Source organism: Chinchilla lanigera, unplaced genomic scaffold, assembly GCF_000276665.1.
Source record: "Chinchilla lanigera isolate Chin_1 unplaced genomic scaffold, ChiLan1.0 scaffold00035, whole genome shotgun sequence".
NCBI classification, from domain to species: domain Eukaryota; kingdom Metazoa; phylum Chordata; class Mammalia; order Rodentia; family Chinchillidae; genus Chinchilla; species Chinchilla lanigera.
Genome location: NW_004955436.1, coordinates 13791319 through 13815255, shown reverse-complemented (window position 1 = coordinate 13815255; position 23937 = coordinate 13791319). Strand labels below are relative to the sequence as shown.

At 37.2% G+C, this 23937-nt stretch overlaps 1 protein-coding gene across 7 annotated transcripts in view; it reads right to left on the bottom strand.

Annotated features, from left to right (window-relative positions):
- The window catches only part of Eya4 (EYA transcriptional coactivator and phosphatase 4), a 272014-nt gene that overhangs the window by 167124 nt on the left and 80953 nt on the right, over nt 1–23937 (bottom strand). The window lies entirely within an intron of this gene.

Genomic DNA, 23937 nt, shown 5'->3' with positions numbered 1-23937 from the left:
CAGAACTGTCATGAGGCTGTCTATTGACTCAAAAGTAGATTTGTTATTCCACTGTCTAAAAGCTATGACAAAAGTCATATGAGAAGCTGATTGTGTCCTGGAAGAAATGTAAGTTCTACAACAAAGCCTTGTTTTAAGTTTCCCACAAAACTTTATGTGAAAATACATACATAATATAAATACACATACACAGAGAACTAAACCTTATCCTGCTTTCATCCATACACATACACAGGGTTCCTACACCTCAGTCTATTTTCATACCTACATATACACAGAGAACTATACCTCTAACTATTTTCAGTGGTTTTATTTTTTTCTTATGCAATTTTAATAAACTGAAGAACTCTGTTCCGTTATTTCCCTAAAAACTATTCTTTTTCCAAGTATCCTATCAAGAATGTATTTTATATTTTTGATGGACCTTCTTATAAAAGATTTGACACAAAAATGTAGTACAAAATGGAGGGATATTTGGAACGGGAGAGTAAAGAATTTGAGTTTTATTTCTCCTGTGTACCAATAATGTGAAATTTGGTGTCAGAAGAACTATGATAATAATGCCTGAGTTACTGTAGTAAATAAGAGGAAATAAATGTAAGTCATACAGTATAAATATTCAAAACACATTAGCTAGTTTTTATCTCCTTCTTCTATTATGATTATTATGTCTATCACTGTTATGACTCTTCAGAACAGTCATACATTATTATTTACGATAATAACATTGTAACTATTATTACTGGTGGAATGTTCAGGCCTAGTAGTAGGAGATTACAACTTCATTTTTCTGGAGTTCAGCAGAGTTTGGGAGTTTTTTTAGGCCATTTTTCACAGCTGTAACAAAATACCTGTGAGATAAGAAGGAAAGATTTATTTCGGCTTATGGTTTCAGAGGACTCAGCCAGTGGTCACTTGTTCCCATCATTTTGGGCTGGTGGTGCCACAACACGTCATGATGGGAGCTCAAGGAAGAGGTCTATTCACGTCATGGGAACCAGGAAGCAAAGAGGGAAAAAGACCAAGGTCGCAGCATGCCCTTCATGAGCATGCTCCTGGGCTTAGTGGGAGAGTGCTTAGGTAGAGTGTAAAAGGTCACAGGTTCGACCCTCAGCCCCAGAAAGAACGGGGAAAAAAGGGCATACCCCTAAAGAAAGAACTTCCTTCCACTAAACTTCACTTCACAACTCCCAACATACAATAAGCTGGTGACTAAGTCTTTAAAATATACGCCTCTGGAGGACACCTGAGATCCAAACTAGAGGAAAGGCAAAGTGAAAGAGCTTCACATATCTCAACATTAAATACATGAAAGAACACACACACACACACATACACACACACACAAGAAAAACACAAGCTACTTGTGCCTGTGCTATTTCTGGCAAGATGTAAAAAGTGCAGTATTGATTAATAGATAAGGGAGCAATTTATGTTTCCACCTGACATAGAGAAAGTATGCAGCAGAGACCATAATGCATCATTTTGTAGAAATCTGTATTTCTCCTATTGTGGAAGAAACTGACACTCTCAGCCCAAGTTAGAGTCATGACTTTCTAAAAGTTATGAATTTACTCTCCACGATGGGATTTCACTGTAATATGTGTTTGTTTTCATTTATAATTATGTACGAACTTGCCGATTCAGGCCCAAAATATCATTAATGTTGGGACAAGAAGATAATCATCTTTTCACAACTGTCAACCATGATATTTTGTGCTAAAACACATAGAGCTTCGCTAGGTATTAAATTTGTTGGTTTAGCTATGGGCGATTGATTTTCCAATTTTCATTCCGTCTTGCAAGACTCTTCCTTTTACTAACTTGGCTTTCGCTTTATTTTCTTTCTGTCATTCTCCTTTCAGTGGAACTGTGATTCGGAGCTCATTATCATTATGCTTTACTAGTAAATTAAGCACACTAGTTGAGCTTATGAATAATAGATCTTCAATTGTTTTCTTCTCCATCTGTTTTTAACTCATATTTATGTTATAGGAAACTTGTGAAATAGTGTCAAAGGAAATTTTAATAATAAAAACATTCCCACTGATGTATTAGAAAAATATACACATTTTTTCCAAATTATCTGTTAATCAACTTTCATATGTATGCACATGACATTGTTCACCATTTATGGAAAAGATGTAGAATGAATACACCAAATTATAATTTATGTGAATATTTTCAATACTTCTTTCACTTAATGTTAAGCATTCTATTATTTTAAAATATTTTCCGTGTTGTTCATTGTTGATCTTTTTTTTTTCTTTTTTTAATGTTAAAGAGAATAGTAAAAAAAACAACAATAGCAAAATACCATCATCACAGAAAAAAATAAAGCAAAGCAAAAACATTAAAATGATACAGGAATTCAAAACAAAATGATAGGAATTAATAGTGGTTGTTATATCACATATTGTTGTCTTCAATGAAACTGCTCAGATTACCAGATGTAAGAATGCAAAATTGATTATAGTTTTAAAAATACAACACAAATTTCCTTTTGAATGCAGCAATACTGGTCATATCCACGGCAGCTAGCAAATTCTGAGGTCATTATCTTTCATTAATTTCAGCCAAATTAGATCACACTGAATATACATGACAATGCTTAATATTTATACCCTATTAAAACTCTTTAGCTACTTATAATGCTTTTTGGCATCAAACATAAAGATACAACTGAAATACACATTTAAAATGTATTTGTCAGCTTTCAAAAAGATTAAATTAAACTGTCAGGTTTCTGGAATAAAAGAAGAGGATAAGATCTATGATTCAAGAATAAGTACTAAATAAAGTAAGGATTCAATAAATGCTGTTTTCTGTCCTGTTAGTTTTTTCATAACACAGTAGTAAATGTTACGAATTCTTTTTAAATTCTCCATTACGATTTGTTTAGGAATAATCTATGAATTTTGAGGGACCCCAGACAAAGGTTTGGACAAACAAGTTTGACAATCAGTTGTTAACCGTTAAAAGATGCCCTAAGGGTCCTGTATTTACATTGTATAGATCATAGTTTGTCTCCTCTGCTACTACAAAAATCCTCTCTGTTCCTGCCTCTATTCTTGACCTCCCACTTCTGGTTGCATAGCAGTGAGAATTCTCTAAAACACATGGTTCTACGAATGGCAGAGTATGACTCCTCTGGGTAATAAAATCAAAACCAGGATTTTTACAAAGTAAAATAGAAAAGGCAATATCAAAGTGCTTTGTGCGTAATAAAATATTTTTCATAAAATTTAAAGTGAGACAGAAAGTTTGTGTGTGCGTGCATGCATGTGTGCATGCGTGTGTGCATGTGTGTGTGTTCCCTAGGTCTTTGTGAAAAATATTTCTGACTTTGGGTCTAAGCCAAAAAAGTTGTCTGGAGACTGTCTGGAGGCCTGTGCTGCTTCACATATAGCTTAGATTATGCTTAAAACTATCCAATGTCTTCCCATTGCACTTAATATTAAATCCCAACTCCACACCACAGACTCTAAGGTTACTGATAATGTGGTCCCTGCTGATTTCCTTACCCTCCCCTTAACACAGTTCGCTCTCTCACTGCACTCCAGCCCCTCTCCCGTTTGCTGTCCTCAAAACGCAGGAAACTCCTTTCTGTTCTATGGTTTCTTCATTTACTGCTCCCATTGTTTAGAAGATGGGCCTTGGATCTTTGAATGCTTGCTTTTCTTGTCAGAATGGTCTCTGCTCAAATGTGCTGGGGCTTAAAGATGCTCTCATTAGTTATTCACTGTAAATTAGCCAGCACATTTTACGTCTTCACAGCAGGAGATCTACGCATAGCTACCTTTTTCACTAGTTAATCTGATAACTACTTATTACCTGTCTCTTCCTACCCCAAACAGAATGGGAGTTTCCTATAAAGATGGATGGATGAGTTGAGAGAAAGTAGAACTTAGAAATATATATATATATATATGCAGTACTTTAGCATTACAGGGTAAAGCTAATGAGTGAAGGACACTTATATGATGACTATGTCTAAATGAATGTACCACTAGCTGTCCATTTACAACTCATTTGAAATATAATCATGGTTAATAATGTTCTGTCACTTTCCCTATGTTTATGTTTTTCTCTGAACATAGTTTTTTAAATAAAACTTTACATTTTATGCTAGAAAAAAAGATATAATTTTGTATCCTCATGCATAGAACTGACACTTAGGGCACACCACATAATGAAGCCTCAGTAAATTTTGTTTGCTGGGTTCTAGGTTCAATTAGACTGTCAATATCATAGATGAGGCTCCTATCACTGTCAACAGCAACCCAGAGAAATGGCAAAGGGGAGTCAGAAACATTTCAAAAGATTCTAGGAATGTTTTTTCATCAACTATTTTTTTATTTGGTTGTTATTTGATGTGCTATATATTTTCCACTTTTGTTATTCTATAATTTTTTTCTGATGATGTCTTTAAACAGATATCATTTGTGGAAATAGATCTCTGGAATGTATGCTTCTTTTAGCAGACCTCTCCAACAGACAGCCCCCAAGCTGAATCTAGCAGCAAAGTGTATTCTGTTTGATCTACATGAGAGTCTGAATTGGAAATCAACCTCTATGAACTGTTAAAACTCACATAAAAGTCTGAATTTCCATCTTGTTATGGTTTGTGTCTGGATGTACCCCCAAAAGCCTCACGCAGTCACAGGGTGGGCTTCTAGAGTTTATGGTTGATCCATAGTCCAATGCTGGGGTTATGGGTGTGAGTGCTACACTCGCCCTGGGGCGGGTAGTTTACATATAATATAAGGGAGGGAAAGAGGCTTGCTCTCCCTGCTGCCACTCCTCCCTTTTTGTTCTTGTTGTTTTTGGGGATTTCTGCTGCCATGAACTGTTGCCTTCTACCATGTGCCACTCTGCCTTGGAGCTAGCCGAGTATGAACTGAAACCTGCACAAACTGTGAGCTAAATAAACCTTTCCTTCCTTAATTCTGGGTGTCAGGTATTTTGTCTCAGCAATGAGAGAAAAGTAACTAAGACACATCTGCTTCTTCCAAGTCAAATGACAAGGCATCTTTGACAGCAATGGAGCTGACAAACCCTGGGATATATCACTGTGCACATACTAGTGTATTGCTTTACACTCAGACCAACTCAGATGCTTACACTTTCTGTGTGCATCTTGAGGAATTCTTTCTCAGCAGACTTATAGGCCCTAGCTACTAGAAGAAGTCAGCAGTACTTTGTAACTATTTTCAAATGAAAACGCACCTTTTTAATAGAACTCAGACACGTCTAATTCATTCACCTTTCATTCATTCATTCACTCATGCACTCATTCAAATATTAATCCAACAGTGTTCACTGTTGCCTAATATGTGGCAAGCTCCACTTTAGAGGGTAAATACACAACATTTGAATAAAAATGCATGGTCTTTATCTTCATAAAGTCTAAATATTAACTTATAGATGTAGAAAAAGCAATAAAACAAAAAAGATAAAATTTAATGCACGCGATGATATTCATAACTGACAAAGAGAAGCAAATTTGAAGCATGCCCAGCATCTGGAGGCAGATGCCACCACCAAAGAAGTAACTGGGGAAAAGCTCAGACAAAGCAGAGTCTGGAGAAGACCTGAAGGAAGAGGATGCAAGAATGAGTTAGGCGGACATTTTTGAAATGAACATTTTAGGCAGTGAAGAAAAGTAGTGCAGAGGTCAGCATCTGTCTGTTGTGTTCAAAGGCCACAACCTGCTATTTAGATTAGGACAGATTAACGTAGGAGACACATGGGAGACAGTATCTAAGGTGCAGCAACCAAGGGTCTGGCTATGTTTTATAGGCCACTGCACAGACTGCCTTTTGAGTTAGATGGAAGCCAGGTCTGAGCGGAGGACTCACACAATCTGACTTAAATTGCAAGTCTCCGTCTGGGTACTGTGAAGAACATCCTGGAGCAGGACATTCGGAAGCCGCTGTGTCACTGGATGGAGAGGAAGCCCCTTATCCCGGAGCGGTAGCCGCCAATACACTGACAATTGGCTAAACTCTGGTTGTATTTTAAGGATAGATGCAACAGGACTGTTAATGAATTAGATATCTGCAATCAAAGGAAAGGTCCAAGGTGGAGGTAAAAATGTAGGGTTTTTACTATAACAGTGGCGTTTACAGCTCAGGGATCAAATGAGATCATGGCAGGAAGATACAACATTATACGAATGAAGGTGAGGGAAGAGAATTGAACAATGGAAATGGAGAAGGTCTGATGTTTTCTGCTTATACGTAAGCAATAATAATAATAAAACAACCTTGTCTCCTTGCTTCTTAAAGGGGTAAGGTACTTAAAACATCACCTCAGTGAGGAACCTGAGGCCTTTGATGTAGTTATTAAACTGACTGAAAAAGTCATACAAGGAATCACAGCAGATCCCAGATTTAAATAGGGTATGACTTGTTCTCTAACCTACGCTTTGACCTATATAATCTGCCTCTCTTGATGATATTTAAATAATAGGAGGTCACACACAAAAACCATTCTCTAGAGTAACAAAGACTCCCTGAACCTTGAACAAATTCAGAAATTATAGATTTGCCTCACAGTTGAGAGGCACAGATGAAGTGGAACATGCAAGCTCCAGAATTAGGCTCCTTAAAGTCATGTTTTCACTAATAAGAACTAATAAGCACATAACCTTGGACAAGTAATTCAACCATTATGTGTCTCAGTTTTATCATCTCTAAAATGTGCATAGCAACAGCTGCCTATGAATAGAATTCAGGGGATTAAATAAAATAATCTACGAAAATTGCTAGTACTAGTGCCTGGCATAGAGTACTGTACTGAACTGCTAAGCAATTATTATCATTATGAGACAGGGCTAAGTCTAGGCAGCTGCTTTCCCTTTTCAGTATTAACTACTAAATAAAGTAGCTACAAAGTGAAAGAGGAGCACATAGGGAGCCTGCATCATCACCATTTTACATTCTCGCTTCTGTTGCAATTTTTTATCTTTAGGGTGTCATTTTAAATTTCAGAGGTTATAAAAGGAGGACTTGAATGCATCAGTAGTATGTTGAGGGAAGAAATGAGAAATACAGACTAATCATTACCTTTTCTCATGAACCTGATGAAGTAAAATACAGCCTGCATTCTCATAAAGAGAAAACAAAAGCATACGAAAACCAGCTCTAATGAAACTGCAGAGAAATGCATGGCATAGAATAAACAGCACGATCAGAAATTCAGGTGAACTTAAATATGAAAAAGGTATCATGAAGTGTGGAATAAACTTGCACATAAGAATGCTCTACAGAGCAGTGGAGTAGTTTACTTTCCCTTAACATTCTGCATCCGGCCTTCTCAGAAGCCCTCCCCAGAGCAGAGTTGCCATATCCTCTCTTAATCCTTGTTATAACGCACCACAATTCTTGTCACACTTTTTCTTCAGTAACATTAGTGCCTTGGGGGGGGGCTGAATCTTCTTATTTTCTTTCTTTTTTTTGTTTTAACTTTTATTAGTATATGTTTGTGACACATAATCATGTCACTCCTTGTGAGTAGCTGATACACAAATCTTAATTCTTTTTAATAACCCTTTCTCCACCCCACCCCACCCCCCAGCAAACTGTGTTCCATCTCAGGGTTCCTTTTGCACTTGCAAAAGAGCTATATCCCTTCTTTCTATTACCTTTCCTTAGCTCTTTATATTGCAGGTTTCTCATATAACAGAAACCATGCAATATTTAAGCTTGTATTCCTACATTTCACTTCACTGTATGGTCTCAAGGTATGTCCATTTTCCTACAAATGACAAGTTTATCCATATTGTAGCAGGGTCGTACTCCATTGTGTGTAAGTACCATGTTTCTTTATCCATCCAGCTGTTGATGGACATAGAGACCACTTTCAAGATTTAGCTATTATGAATTAGATTGAATTTTCATCTTTACAATACCAGTGTCAACGAAATTTTCTTAAATGTAATTTAGTCACATTTAATTATTGAAGCAATACTTCTATTTCCACAAGATGCATAATTGATCTAGATAGGGAAACCCTTTCTGCATCATATGTAAAGTTCATGCTTTTGGCATATTATCATGTGGGGCAAAGAGGTAGAGTCTCTGATCAGGCTATGGGATGAAAATTCTCATTTAGACACTCCCTGGCTCTGTAACGTAAAGCAACTGATTGCCCTGGAACATCAAAATGGGTATACTTTCCAGATAAGGATAATGAGAAAATAAAAGGAAATCATTATAGAAAGCACTTAGTTCATAACTCAATAAATTTTAATGATTGCCATAAAGATGAAGAAAGAAATTTCACAAATAAAAGAATTACAGAATATCCTAAAACTATAATTCTCAGTTTTCAATGTTTCTGATGTAAACATTTAAATACGGTAAACCTGACTCTGGAAAAGCTATTTTTTATTCACTATGCCAACCTAAAGCAAGTGACAAAGAGACTGATTCTCCAAGCAAAGAATTTATTCTAGTATACCAAGGGGCTAGATCTGTGATAAGCGTGCTATGGTGGACCAATGCAGGTTCAGTGGAGGGACTTGGGGCAAGGGGAAGCTAAAGAGGTGAAAAAGTGAAGTCCCTGTAAGCTCTTTAAAAATAAATCTCACTGGCAACAGGAGTACTTTGCAAAAGTTGGTGATTCCTCATTCGGTAACACAGGTTGTGGCTGAGGAGACATTTTTATAGAAGTAACTTAGCAGATCTTTTTTTTTGGTTTCAAAGAGTCTCTATAACAATTCTTTTCATAGACATATGAACACAAAGACCCACCCTTCCTTCATGGCATCAGGGCTCCATTTTGTTTGGGGGTTGATGTAAGTGACTCCATTTTGGTGCTGACAATTTTTACAATATGAATTCCATCTAGAAACCATAGAACATGCACTAAATGGTTTACTGACCTATATAAACCATCCTCTGACAGGTTAATGCTAATTCTAATTACTTGTCTGTACATTTCCAACCCCATAAAACTGTACATTCTAAGTATATGTTGAGAAAGATTAAGTAACTCTTCCTTGGGGAGAAAAAAACAGTATCTATATTAAATTCTAACCTCCAATTTAACAGAAATTAAAATCATTTACATCTAGGAGTAAAAAAGTAAAAGTTTTTCTACCTCTGGAGCACATGAAATATATCCCCTCAAAAGCTGGAAAAGACTAATGGATAAACCAACCACTTCAATCATATCACGCAATCAATCATTTCACCTATAGCACTTTCCTCTCAGACTCCCTAAACCGCACAGCTTGGCAGATGGGCTGTGGTGAGCGGCTGCGAAGAGGCAGGAGAAAGCAGGTCAGGAGTCTGTCGCCGGCAGTCTATAGTTTCATGCTCCCTGACTTCTGGGATGTATGCAACCGGGTCTTTCATGCCAAGTATTCACAATAACTCCAAGTTAGAAATGCTTTCACTGAACGATGTCTTTATCTTTTCTTAAGTATTATATACCAATTTATGGAAGTAAGTAGCAAAATATTCCTCAGAATGCCTCCTGATGATCAGGCAAGTGCAGGAGAATCTAATGAACAGCTTACTTCTCTATTACTCTTTTCTACAAAATCAAGATTTTTAAATAGTTAACAATTTTAAAAGAAAAATTAAAAACTTAGTGGCCACTACTTTCAATTTTAATTTGTAAGGTACAACTAAAATGATTTTAAAATGTGTATACTGTGAAGAAACAGTAATGCCTGCCCAGTGCACTCTTTAAATACGGTGTTTTTAGAGACAGGTTGTGCCTCAGTGGTAGAGAGGCTTGCCTAGCTTGCATGAGGCTCTGGATTCAATCACCAGAGTGATACATTCAGGATCAATTAACTAAAAAAGAAAGAAAATGAGATTGATAACAAAGTTGATAATGCTTTGGAATTAAGGGATGAGCATGCAGATTTTGGATTTATTCTTTTATATAAAATGTTCTAGTGCATTTTGAGTGTATTGTACATGTCTTTGCCAACATATAGGTGTATAATATAAATCGTACTTAATACTTACATTATTTATAAGATAATGGGAAATTTTAGGAGTTAAGAAAGCTTAGTCAATAATGCATGCCACAAATGACAATCCATGTCTCATCATTTCTAAAACTTTTCTGCCATTCAACAGCTGCAGTATCTAATTAGCAAGCTATGTGGAAAGAGCAGGCTTAATGATTTTATTTCTCTTATAGCACAGCTTTCCATGGTTCTTTGTTTCATTTTAAACCTTTCAAATTCCACTGATTCATTTCAAATGTTAGAGATCATTGACAAAAATATGTACATGGAAATAGAATGTAAAAGCAAACAGGTTTCCCTATCTAAATAGACTTGAAGGAATATTTAGTCCCTTTTGAGGGACTTTTCAGTTCTTTTCCACACTGGATAGCATTTGTCTAATCATACTAAATAAACAGACAAAAATCTCAAGTCATGAAAGACATTTTTAGGAGATAAGAGAGTAAATTTCCCAATTCTGATGGTGTATGGACTAATTATATATATATATATATGTAAAATTTTATATCATTCCCATATGTATCAGCCATATAACTGGCAGTAGAATGACTAAAGGAAAAAGGTACAATTTTCATATGATTAAAGGCATATTTATCAAAACTCAAAATTGGGTTACACATACTATATGCAAATTTGGATCCAATTTCATATCGAAATATATTGCATTTATAGAATATCTGCGTAATATTTAATATATAATGTTCATATCAAAACGATCACCTGAAATGTCATGTAAATACACCAGATTTGTCTAATGATAGTTTTCTTCCGTAATTGCAATATTACCTAAAATTGAATAGGTCAAAGTATATGGAACTAAATAAAAGCATATATATAACCAACTATATTATAAAGCTAACCTGATATCTTAACCAAATTGAGAAGATTAAAATAATTAATAAAAGCCAGGTATGGTGGTATATCCCTGTCATTTCATCACTTGAAAGGCTGAGGTAGGAGGATCACAAGTTTGAGCCCAGACTGGGCAAGTTAGCAACTTAACAAGACCCTGGGTAAAAAAAAAAAAAAAAAAAAAGGTGGATGTAGCTCAGTGTGAAGGCAGTGGGTTCAGTGGGTTCAATTCCCATGACTGTAATGATTAAGAATAATGATAACAAACATAGTAAAGTCATTGAAAACTATTAGATTAGTAAGCAAAAGCAAAACTTTTAAAAGATTTGAAATGTAGTTTGGCATTCTTAAACTTGTGAAATTTTATATTTCAAAAATCAAAATCATTATATTTTCAGACAAGGCAATGGATGAATATCCCTTGTTAAATGTCCTTGAAATCACATAGTTCTAGATGTATTCCAGCACATTTCATGCAAGAGAATCCATGTAGACAAGGCCCTCAGTCCCTCGAGCCCCTGGCCAATGTCCTGGGCATAGAACTGCGCCTACTTTCTGCAAGCATCTGGTGCATGTTAATCCATTTTCCTATGGTGTTCTCCATCATTACCTTTACTGTTATTGGCACTGAGTAGAGAATCTCTTATTCTTGAATCTCATCTGAAGAGCAGAACATCTCTTTTGTACCAGATATGACAAACATCTCCAAATGATTTCCTTAACAATGAATAAAATTTACTGATAAACGATGTGTATCAAGTTTTAAGACTTTCAGAGTGATTTTTTTTTCTGATAGGCAAAAAACACTGAACATACACTAAGAAAGTGTTCATATATATGGGATCTATCATCCTATCACAAAGCAAATACTCCCAAGTAACATGTGGATTTTTTCTACTATATAGAAATATGTGTAGAAATTTATGAAGAAAGTACTTGTCTTCTAACTCATGCTTCCATTTTTTTCTTTTGTTTTAAAATAGGAACCACTGCTCTAAAGAGAAAGAGAAATATGTAAACATTTTGTGAATGATGATGTTGTATGGTATTCATTACTATTAGTTTATTCTAAGCCAGTTTAAAAAAAAAGATCATCAGAATAGTTGACCACAGTGTATATGGGACAGTGCAGGGGGACAGAGTTGCCGCCTGTGGTAGTGCTGGAGGGACTGCTGAGCTCAGGTAGGAGTAGTTGCTAGGGAAATCCAGTGAAGCAATGAAATTAACAGCAACAACGACTAAGGTTGCCAGATGCAGCTGAATCCTAGGGTCAGATGAATGTCCACCGCCAAGAAAAACAAAATGAAAGAAAATACAAGCCTGAAGTTCCTAATGGAGAAGGGTAGGGACAGAGTAAAAGTATAGAAGTAGGAAATGAGAATCAGGAGGAAATCGAAAGTAAAAGAAAGGTCACAGATCCCACCAGGTAACATCAGTCGCAGTCACACACAGGTGCTGTTAGTGTGCAAGATTTTGTTCTGATGGATTTTGTTACGGTGGCCTCAGATCAATGCCTTCTTAAGAGAAGTTCATTCCTTTATTGCCCAGATAGCTGCACATTTTCTACAACCATTCATACAGATTTCAAAGAAAATCATTTTACCTGCCACCTTTGAGCAGAAACCAACAATACCAAGAAGTAAACTAACTCAAAACAGCTACCGAACTCTAAATTTTCATACTACTGGCAACTTTTCACTTATCTCTGATATCTAAAATAAATTATGAACAAATTCTTTCTATCAAACTCATAATGATCAATAAGTCTAATAAAGATAATAATGTTCAGAATACAATTATTAAGACAATACATACTTAGGAATCAAATTTGTACCATCATAAAGAAAGATTTATTATTGGGTAATTTTCACTCAAAATAAATTTGAATGTTTTAGTTTATGTGAAGCTATTTGATGATTCCAAGACAACAAATACAGATTGCAGAATTCCCAAATCCTCATGTCAGTATCTGTTGCACGTAGCCAAGGCCCAGGTATAAAAATGCTGTACAGAATTAGTGTGCAAGGTAAATTCAATGCAGTTCTCCAATCAAATTCAGTCAAGTCCAGAAAAATATTCAGAACTACACACATTACATTGAGTAGTTTAAACTGGAGAGCAGCAATGTGCGCGTTCATAGATGCACACACCTGAATAATGAATGACCAGAGCTTAGATGCTTATTAAAAAATATCTTTCCCTTGCCCATTGATTGACCTGATTTGAATCTGTGGTTCCTTCCCTTAGTTGAGCCCACAAAATTACCCTGAAATCCAGCCCTTTTAGCCTAAAAATGCGTCCAGGCTTTGTAAAGCCTTCTGTAGATAGGTCTGCGCTTTTTCCTTAGTTATTTACTGGCTAAACTTCATCCTTAGATTCATGTCAGCCCTATTAGTTTTTTTAAAAAGAGATTTTTTATCAGCCCTTGTCCAAAATGATCCATGACACCAACCACCTGACTCCTCACCACGGAGGAAACCCAGAGATGCGGTTACCAGTGCAGACAGGTCTCAGTTTCCACTAATTTTCTGTCATTTTAGGATCTGGACTTGGGGCTCAGGCCTGTTGTCAGCTATGTTGTTCTTAACACGATGCTCATCGGTCAGTCAGCCCCTGCAGGGCCCCAAGATGCTTCAAATGGCCATTCAGGAAATTTTTAAAACATTTCAGTAGCATTCAACCAAATCCCAGCATATAATTAATCCTGAATTTGACTATGAGAAGACATGTTAAAAAAAAAAAGTAAACAGGTTGAAAAATTTATTCAGTCACTTGGGGAGACTGCTGAAAATCCAATTTCAATAGATGCTATCCATTCCACACTATTTCACTTGTTGAATGGTAAGCTTTTTTTTCCTCTTAAGTGGTAGTTGGCTTAAAGCCACCATCCCCATTAGCTACATAGTTGGTGAGAAACTGGAAATTTTTTGTCTTGCTTATCTAGAAATCCTGCTCTCCCCAGCTATTCATGGGTGACTCAATGTTTTTTTTTAATTCAACTATTGCAAAAGTCCTTTGTTTCGATGATAGAAAAGAATTCTCTAAATTTGATTCAATGTTATACCTTTAAGCTAGAATTTATCAGGGTATTTTTCTTTGGAAATCCACGAAGCTAAATAGAGCTTGGATTTAAAATTTAATTTACAGTGGGCTTCTTAAAGGGCTCCACTGTTAATGTTTCATCCGTATCTCTCAGATTAGTTCACAGAATAAAGCAGGAAGAATAACAGCATTGCCCAAAATATGACATGAGTGTAGCTCCTGGCTCTAATTTAAATGATCACATAAGGCAAATTCATTCACCTGTCCATCCAACCATTGATTTATCGCATTTACATTTAATGGGTACTTAGCATATTCCAGTTACTTTACAGGCACTCAGAGATAAAGAACGAACAAAACCAATTACAAAAACTGCAGTTTTGGTGCTAATATTTACATATTTGGAACAAGGAAAACAGCAGTCTAAAAATGAATAAGTAAAAGACGTGGCACATCAGATGGTGATGCATGCTGAAGAAAACGCAACAGGAAGGAGAGGGTCGGGGATCTTACTAGGTAAGGGGTGATCACACTAGGTGATATTTGTTCAGCAATTCGGAGACATGAGAAGAGGAAGTCTTCGTGCGCCTGTGAGGTGAACATTCCTGAAGAAGGATGTGTTGGGCAGGGGGCAGGAAGGCTGTGCTTGAGAGCAGCAGGGAGGCCAAGGGGTTGTCCAGGGGTGAGATGGACCAAGGGAACTCAGAGCTGAGGTCAGAGGGAGTGGTGAAACTTAGGTTATCAAGCCCCATAGGCCAATAAAGACCTAAGCTGTTATTCTGAGTCATATGGGAAGCCACTGGAGGATAAGAACAGAAGTGTGACATGACTGATTTAAGATTTCAAAAGAAATACTGGCTGCTGGGTGAATAAAGGAGTGGAGCAGGGCAAGGGCACACACAGCAAGAGTACGTCTACCATGCGCCACTGCTCAGCCTCAGTGAGAGGTAGTGGTAAGCGTGCTTCAAGCATGGATGTACTGTGAAGACAGAGTCAACTTGACTTGCTCATGGGCTGCATTTTAAATGGAAGTTACGTATCACAGTGCCAAAACCTTTAAATGTGATAACTCCTCTAACTGTTCCTATAGTTATACTTCCTCTGGTGTATACACTGAATGTGAAACCTGGATTTGAAACCCAAATACACACTGCAAGACAAGGTCTTCTAATCTTCCAAGGAAGATGATTGGGGAAACTGCTACAAATCTGACTAAACATAGCCAACAGATACCCAGGCTACCTGGAGAAAACGTATTATGGAAAGGCGAAGAAGAAAAACAATTAGGATAGCCTTGACCATGGTCTACATCAAATATGAGGATTCCCTATCAAATGGCACAAGATCTGATTAAAAACTGTGTATGTTAAAGCCATGTGTGCTAGTGCATGCCTGTAATCCCAGGACCCTGGAAGGCTGAGGCAAGAGGATTTCATGTTCTAGTCTACCATGGACAAATTAGTGATAGTGAGACCCTATCTCAAAATAAAGCCAACAAATAGGGCAGGGGAGAAGGTAGCTCAGTGAGAAGGCCTTAGGTTCAGTACTCTGTACTGGACAAAACAAATTATAGGGCTTAAGGTGGGTGGATGAAGAATCCTTGACTCCAGAAGAGTGGCCCAAAACCAATTTGGCAAAGAATGGAACATGGAATTAAACACTTTTGTTTCACTTTTAAATTCCATTTTTCAGTCTATAACACAATCCCTCCAGTAAACAGAAAGGGTGTGGACTGAATTTTTGCCTATACTTTAATTTACTAAGCCTATTACAGTCTTAACACTGGAGATATGTCCTCTTTAATCCCTTTAAAGGAAACAACTTCCAGGATTACGACTTAACATTGCTTTTTCTAAGTCTTTCACATCTCTCAACTTTTAGCACCACTGTTTGATAAATTATACCAGTTGCAGCACCAAACTTCCAAACGCACTTGGTTTTAGCAACTACTTCACACACTTCTGTAATCTGTTCTTGGCCAACGTCCCTGATGATTCAACATCATGTTACTCACAGTTCCTGCTTTGTAAGCACAGTCCTTCACAGCCTCAAAGTCAATGTCCCCTGGTGCCTCTCCACTTGGGCTACCTATAAACACCTACCTGCACCATGTCATAAGATCTTATTAATCTACCTACCAAGGTTTGGACGGTCAGCAGACCCTCTTTAAATACAAGTGTTTCTCTTTTTATCATTTCAAACATGTCAACCCCAGACCACAGGCTCCTTCTGTCTGTCTGTTTCATTAGGCTGCCAAGAATGCACAATTATCCTTCCAGAGGACAATCTCACCAATAAGCCAGAATGATATTTTGCCTTATTTATCTTGCATATTTCCTTTCTGTCTCCAGGCACAACTTCTGCTTCAGAGACACATGTTTTCATATTTTCCCAGTTCTAAAACAAACGAAGTCGATACTTTTCCTTAATGGTTCTGTAATACTCCTGCCTGTCTATACAAGTTCTAACTATGCACACTTACCATACACTTTCTGATCTGTATAGGCTGCACAAGTGTGTACACATCTGTTTGGATACTCTGAAGACACAGCTCATCATTCCACGAGGTCTACAGACAAGGTATTTGAACTCGTCTCTTTCAGAGGCCTGAACAAATTTGGGCTTACAAGCCTCACTGTCTTGTGCTGTCTCCATCCCTCCAAGCCAGTTCCCCAAAAGGCTATATCCAAATTCTCCCTGAATGATGATTTCATCAACACGGACTTGTACACAGACACAGGACCAGTCTTTCTCAATTTTCACAGAAGCCAAGTTTTCTGATGCCCAGCACAAGCTTCCCTGACCTCATACTGAATCCTTGCATTGGTTTTTGACATCTCATAAAGTTTTCTGAGAGCAATAAAAATGACTATGACAGTGAGTTCACGAAAGTGCCGAGCAATGCCTAGACATCATGTTCATAGTATAAACATGATTCTTAAGGTTTTATATTTTTAGCACATGATCCACCTGCCTATTTCTGATAAATCAAAAATAAGTAATTTGTGCTCATTTTCTAAATTTTATCTTTTTTGTATACAGGTATGCATGCTTTATGCAATATTTACTTTGGCAAAGACTTAGAATTATGACTTCTAGAATGGTCACACTGTCGTTAAGCTAGACACCAACAAGTGGGTCTGTCATAATCTTTCCTAAGGAACTATTTTAAGGTACCACAATCAGTGCTAGTCACCAACAGTATTTATCTAATAGTTTTAGTTTGTGTTATTGATACCCCAATCAGTTGTGCTATTAGGAAATGGTGACTTTTTATTATCCCTACTACTTGTAATAGCTGGCATTTTCATTTGAGAAGGATTTTCCTCCACGTCACCTGCTTTGGTTGGATATTACACGTCTTTCAAAGGGCCACATGGTCAGAGGTTGGCCATCAGCTTCCTGATACCGGGCAGTGATGGCAGCTGTAAGAGAAAGGGCATGCTGAGAGGTGTTCCCGTGATTGGGGGAAGGTCCTTGAAGGAGGAAATGGGACCACAGCTCCTTTCTTGATCTCTTTTGCTTCCCAGTGATGAGGCAAGAACTGTATTCTGCTAAGCCCTGTCGTGATGTGTCCCCACGAGCCCAAAGCAATGGAGGCAGCTGATCGTGAACTGAAACTTCTAAAACTATGAGCCAAAATAAACCTTATTTCTTTATAAGGTGATCATGTCATGTGTTACCCTGACAGACACCTAACGCAAACCCTAGCAGCAAGCGTTACTCAGTTTCCATTCCTTCCACTGATGTCAACAATAAATCAAAATCATTACTTCATATTCTTTATCGATGTCTTTAAAGCCACAGTCATCTTTTTTAAAATCTCACTCAGTTTCTCTCCTTGTAATATTTTAAGGGCTTTCCATTGCTTTTATAGGATGAAAACAAGCTTACCATGGCCTATCGGGGCCTGTTGTAGTGACTGTTATTCACCTGGACAGCTCTACTGTACTTAATGTTTTACCAGGTTGTTAGGGCTCCATCTTCTGCACAGCGCTGCCCCTCCCCTGGGAAGTGTGAAAATTCCCCAGAATATTCCCACATGCGTCTCTGTTTGCTTAACTCCTGTTCAGCAGTTTTGGTCTTCTATAAAACCCTTCCTTGGAAAACAATTTCACTTATTTAATTTGGTTGCACATAAAAGGGAGCTGGACTTTATATTTAGTAGCAATGGCCATTTGCTTTATCCCTGTTTTAATTTGACTGCAAGCCACATGAGGGCAAGAACAAAATCTGTTAATTGTCTACCAGACACAATGCCTGGCATTAACTTGACGAAAGGTGTTACTAAACATTTTTGTCTTTACGACAAAAGACAGAGTAGAATTGTCTAGGAAAAGGTATAAAATACATTTTAAGCCTTGAGAACTTATGATTGAGCCCTTTAATAATTAGAAAAAAAAAAAAAAGAGAAAGCCATAGGCACAAAAAGCCATGTTGCTAAAACACTATTTCAGGTGCTTTGTTTTAATTTTAAAAAAATAGTGATTTGAATCAAGGCTGCCTTGAGAAAAACAGAAATGCAGAATAGCTTTACCAAATCACCAGTCATGCCTAAAACAATTTTCTTTTCTTTGGTAAAATATATAAATTTCTATTGGTAATCCCAGCACTTGGGAGGCTGAGGCAGAGGATGTCTTTGAGTTCAAGGCCAGCCTGGGCTACAAAGGTCTCAACCTGGGTGTGGTGATATATGCCTATAATCCCAGCATTCCAGAGGCTGAAGCAAGAGATTATGAGTTCAAGGTCAACAGAAGTGCATAGCAAGTTCAAGAGCAGCCTAGAGGACAAAGTAAGACCATGTCTCAAAAACTAAACTACTCTAGACTGAACTAAACTAAGCTAAACTTAAAATAAATAGTAAAGCCAGGATCTCACCTGGGTGTAGTGTACATGCCTGTAATCTCAGTACTAAGAAAGCTGAATCAGGAGGATCGTTACGAGTTCCAGGTAAGCTTAGACTGCATAGTGAGTTCAAGGCCAGCCTGTTATACATAGCAAGATCCTGTCTCAAAATGAACAAACAACCAGGCATGGTGACCCATGCCTGTGATCCCAGCACTCAAGAGGCTGAGGCAAGAGGATCGCCATGAATTTGAGGTCAGCCTGGGCTACAGAAAAAAAAAAAATCTATTATAACAAACACTTGGTACTATAGCAAATTGTACATAAAACAGTCAGAGTATGGATGACAGTCTCTAACCTAAAACGAGCTACAGGGTTTTATTGGCTAGAAATGTGCATACATCAGTCAGTGGCTGGGTTTCAAAATTTCAGCAACGAATGCTAATTCTCAGTCAAACTCAAATAAATCACAAAATATTCTTTAAATAGGTACTCTTTCTAACATGATATACTCTCACAGAGTGTACCCTATAACCTTAATAAAAATAGCCCTTTTATTTTATAAAGAATTTGGTGAAGGTCACTAGGTTTTTTCCCCTTGCTAACAGGGATCAGATAGGCACATGTAGGAAAACTACTGAAATGCAATACAGCTTCTAGTTTGTGCTAAAATGTTCAGCCGTGGTGACACAAGCCAACTGGACACATTTAGCAGGAAAATACGTCCAGGCAGAGCCTGCTAATCACAATTACTAATACAGTTTCCAGACACCCCTCAGGAACCAAACAAGAAAAAAAATTCTGCTCTGAAAGTCTTACTATTACTATCAACCTGTGCGCAAACAGATCCTGTTGAAAGAAATGTTCCATTCTGGACTGAACTGTTTTAAATCTCTGGTTACAAATACTGAAAGCTTGACTCTTCTCTTAGGCACAAGGAATGTGAGGAAATAGCTAAAATTCTGCCCCTTTGTGCATTGGAGGCATATCAAGGACAACTTGGTCTTGTAAAATCAGGTAGAAGAAAAGATGCTTTGCTTTCAGTATATGCATCTGCTATTGAAATGTCTGCTATCTTAAAAGTTTAAAGCCATAAAGCTGCACAGGAAATACCCCCTCCAAGACCCACTTATTGTAGCTGACTGAAACACCAGACTAGACTAGAGGACTTTAAGAAGGCTGAGTGTTCTTTTGCTCTGTCCTTTTAATTACACTAAGTGGTCAAGATTGAGAGATAGCAAACAGCAGTGGAATTTTACCAATTAAAAGAAAGATTCCCTTAGTGTATGTGGAGCTCACCAAAAGGACTCTGAACTATGAAGGAATTTTTTTAAGATTAAGGCGAGATTAATGATCTGACAAGTTTTTGTCATTATATAGTAATAACTGCCAAAATTTATAGCTCAACTGAATGAAATTTTAGAATGTGATACTGCTCACTGTAATTGCTGTGTTATTTACTTTCCTTTTTCTATACCTTCATCCTCATTCCAATATATTCCTTCTAACATAATTAGCACAAATCAAATAGAAGAAAGCATTTCAGGGAATTATTTGCATTAGCCATTGCTACTGAGCCAGTAGTCCAATGTGAGCACAGTATTCTCAATAAATGCTTAAATCAATTAGGGAATTATCCAGTGTCTTCAAGAAAACAAATATTGAAAGTCTATCACCAAAGAGTTATAATTTTATAGTCAGTTTTTAAGGAAATTGGATTATTTTGTAGATGTTAGAACCACCATCCCACAGAATTAAAGTACAATGTCATGGTCATCTATTTTCAATTTCTTTATTGATGTTTGGATACCTTCTCTAGCGGCAAACACGAACCCAGAGTTGTCCTGCTTCTCCTCAACTATTTTCATGAGTGAGAAAGCATTGCCTCTTGTGAAAAATCATTCTAGTGTCTCCCAGATTAAGAAATTCTCATCTCCAATGTCTTCATTCACTTTTCAAGTATCCATTAATATTATATACCAGGCACTACGGCAGGGTTTGGGCACAGTCTCTTTTTGGCTTCTTGAAGCTTGTACTTCAGTGGGAGGGAAAAATGATCACAGGAAATGACTGCAGAATTATATGTTTGGGTAAGCTATAGAAAGAAGTGCAAGAGTTGCCTGGTACCTGGTAGATCTAAAATAATATAACACAATATTGAATGAGTCCATGAAGATGTCATAAGAGACTGTTAAACAGAAAAAAAATTGGACTGATACTTCAGGAAAGGCTTCTCAGAGCAAGGGTCAGTTAAGCTAATATCTGAAGGACGACCAGGAGCACATCTGAGAAAGATTCAGAAAAAGGAGTGGAAGCAACTGAACTGTGTGAAGAAAGATTGCAAGCATGAAAAACCTTGGCATCTTCTAGCTCCTGAACTAGTGGTACAGGGACCACATAGCACAAGGAGTGGCAGGGTGAGGAGAGGGTACAGGCGTGGGAGGAAGTGGCAGCAGACTGCACAAGTGGACTTAAGAGAAGCTGAAAGGGGTGCAGAGCCTTGTAGGCCTCACTAAGGATGTTAGATTTTGGTGTGAATGCAATTAGGAAACCACTGAAGAGCTTTAACCAAGTGAGAGGAGACGGTCAACAGGGTATTTTTTCTTTTTAATATTCTCTCTGCTTGCTTGTATATTTGAATCCTAATCCTTAACTTACAAAGCTACAAAGGATAGAACTTACCCCTCTTTTTGACCGTCCTCCTTCCATGCAATTAAGGCAAAAGGTAATCACAAAAACTGAGAAAATATAGCCAGTTATGGGAAGGCTTCTGTCTGGTGGCCAAGGAGATGCCCTAGACTCAAGGACACTGCGGGTTTCCAGTGAATGGTGGCTAAATAAGCTAGCCCAGCTTCTTAGCAGGACCCTTCTGGCCCAGTTAGAGGCAGTGGCTCCTACTGCAATAGATCTGGGGAGGTCAGCAACTGACAGACCACCCATACAAGAGCAATCTCATACAAGAGCAACCTACAACATACCATAGCCTAAAATACGATGGTAACAACTATTTGGGGCTTATATAGAAGAAATTTTTACATTGGATCTAGGGACTTATCTCAAGTTACTTTATGAACATTTTTTCCTACCCTCATCTTCAAAATCTCTTAAAAATTGAAAATTGCTTCAACTGACAATTAACACGCACACTACGCACTCATAGATTCTGAATGCAAATCAGAAAGGACTGAACAATTATCCTCTTCTGAGGTTCTGAAATAAAAATCAAGCCGGCTTCTTGGGTGACCACAATGTGAGGACTCAGCATGGCTGCAGAAAGCACTGTTGCAGTAAAGTAGGTCTTTCGCAGCAATGGTACAGACAAAGCCTGTCATGTATTATGCATGATGCCTTGTGCCCATGTCAACTCCTGATTAATAATTAAAATTAATCTCATTACGGAAGATTTCATTACAGGATAATTTAATTAAATGATGAACTGGCTCCCAGATGTTACCTTCAGTGGCATCTTTTAAATAATGCTGACGATGACACAGGGGTTTGAGTGGTATCAGTGGGGACTTGGGAAAGTGAATTATTCATTGGGCTCTGCCATTCTGCTGATAATAAATGATATTGATCACAACGATGCATTAACCTTCCCCAAAGTGACACATTCCCCAGATTTCTGATGATTTTCCCAAATCTCCTGAAGTCCATTGGAAATTTGAGGTCATCTTGTTGTCATTTCATCATTCCACAAAAATAGATCCATTTAGCAAAATTTTCATGCACGGGACATACAGATCTTGTAAGAGAAGTACTGAAAATGGCCAAATCATTTGAAAATCTGAAAATTCTACTGTAAATTTAGTTTGAGAAAGAATGTTCTAATCACTACGTTATTTTCGGATGCCAAAGCTAGGTCAATTATACAAATTAATCCAGCAGTAGAAAGAACAAAAGTTCAGAATTTTTGTTTGAATTGTGTCTGTAAAGTGAACAGTGAAAAAAGTCTCACAAAGTCAAGGTAATTTCTATTCACTCGGCCAACAGAAATTACAACTTTAGGCAACTCCTGTTACTGCATACTTCACTGAAGCAAGTACACTTCGCAGATCACAATTTTTATGAGTTTCTTCTTTTGATAAATCAATGTAAGAAATATGGAAACCACTAAACCAGACCCTTTTGGTGAAAACATTTTAGGAGACATTATTTTATTTATTTTGGAGAACTGTTGGTTTTTTCATGCCACAGTGCCTGAGAAAATTGATACCATTCCAAAAATCACTGGTGAAACATACAACTTTTAATTATTCTACTTCATTTAATATATTCTGATCTCTCAAAATATATTAAAAATTCAGGCTAAGACTAAATTTTATTTTTATGATCTCTATTAGCAGAAGATGATTCTCTAAAAATTGGACTGAAAAATCGCTAGGCAGTGTCACGTAATCTTCCCATAATGAAATATAGTGATTCATTTCAAACTTCCCCCAAATCACCAGTTACCAGAAAGGGTAATATATCATAGCACAGCAATCAACTGTAATGTCATAGCTTGCACGCAGTGTATTCATTGGCTCATCGGCAACATAAATTGTGGAATCACAGCATATATCCTAGAAAACATCTAGTTTCATCTTCTTTTCAGTATATGAATTCCATGTACAACACCACTCGACCGGATTATTTCTACCAGTGGACACGGACAACTTTTTACTAGACAGTTTGCTCCATTTTTAGTTAGCAGATAGGATTAGAAAGTTCTTATATATTTTTCCAAGTCACTTGAGACCTTACACTGCTTTCCTTTTCCTCTCTCACCTCACTGGACATTCTGTATTAACTGGGCGAACTCCTGTCTCTGGCCAGGCTGATTCATCTTTCTAGGTTACTTTTGTTCATTCCTGCACAACCTAGGCTCCTTCTCCGCCAAATCACTCCTCTTCCTCTTTAGAGTTGATCCTAAACCTACCACGGTGTAATACTGTGACCTCATCTCAACATTTATTCCTATGAAAACTCCCTAATAGCCCTTATCTGGATGGTGCTATGCAGACTTATATTTAGATATACTGTACTACAGTGGCAGGAATCCAGTATGAAAACCCAGAGAATTTGTGAGTATTTTTGTTTCTTATCTGTCTATTCATTCAAAATATTAAACTGGATTTAATTAATGGTTACATTTTCAAAATGCTTATCAATGAAAGAAAATTCCACATTAATTTTTTTTTTTTTTTTTTTTTTTGGTTTTT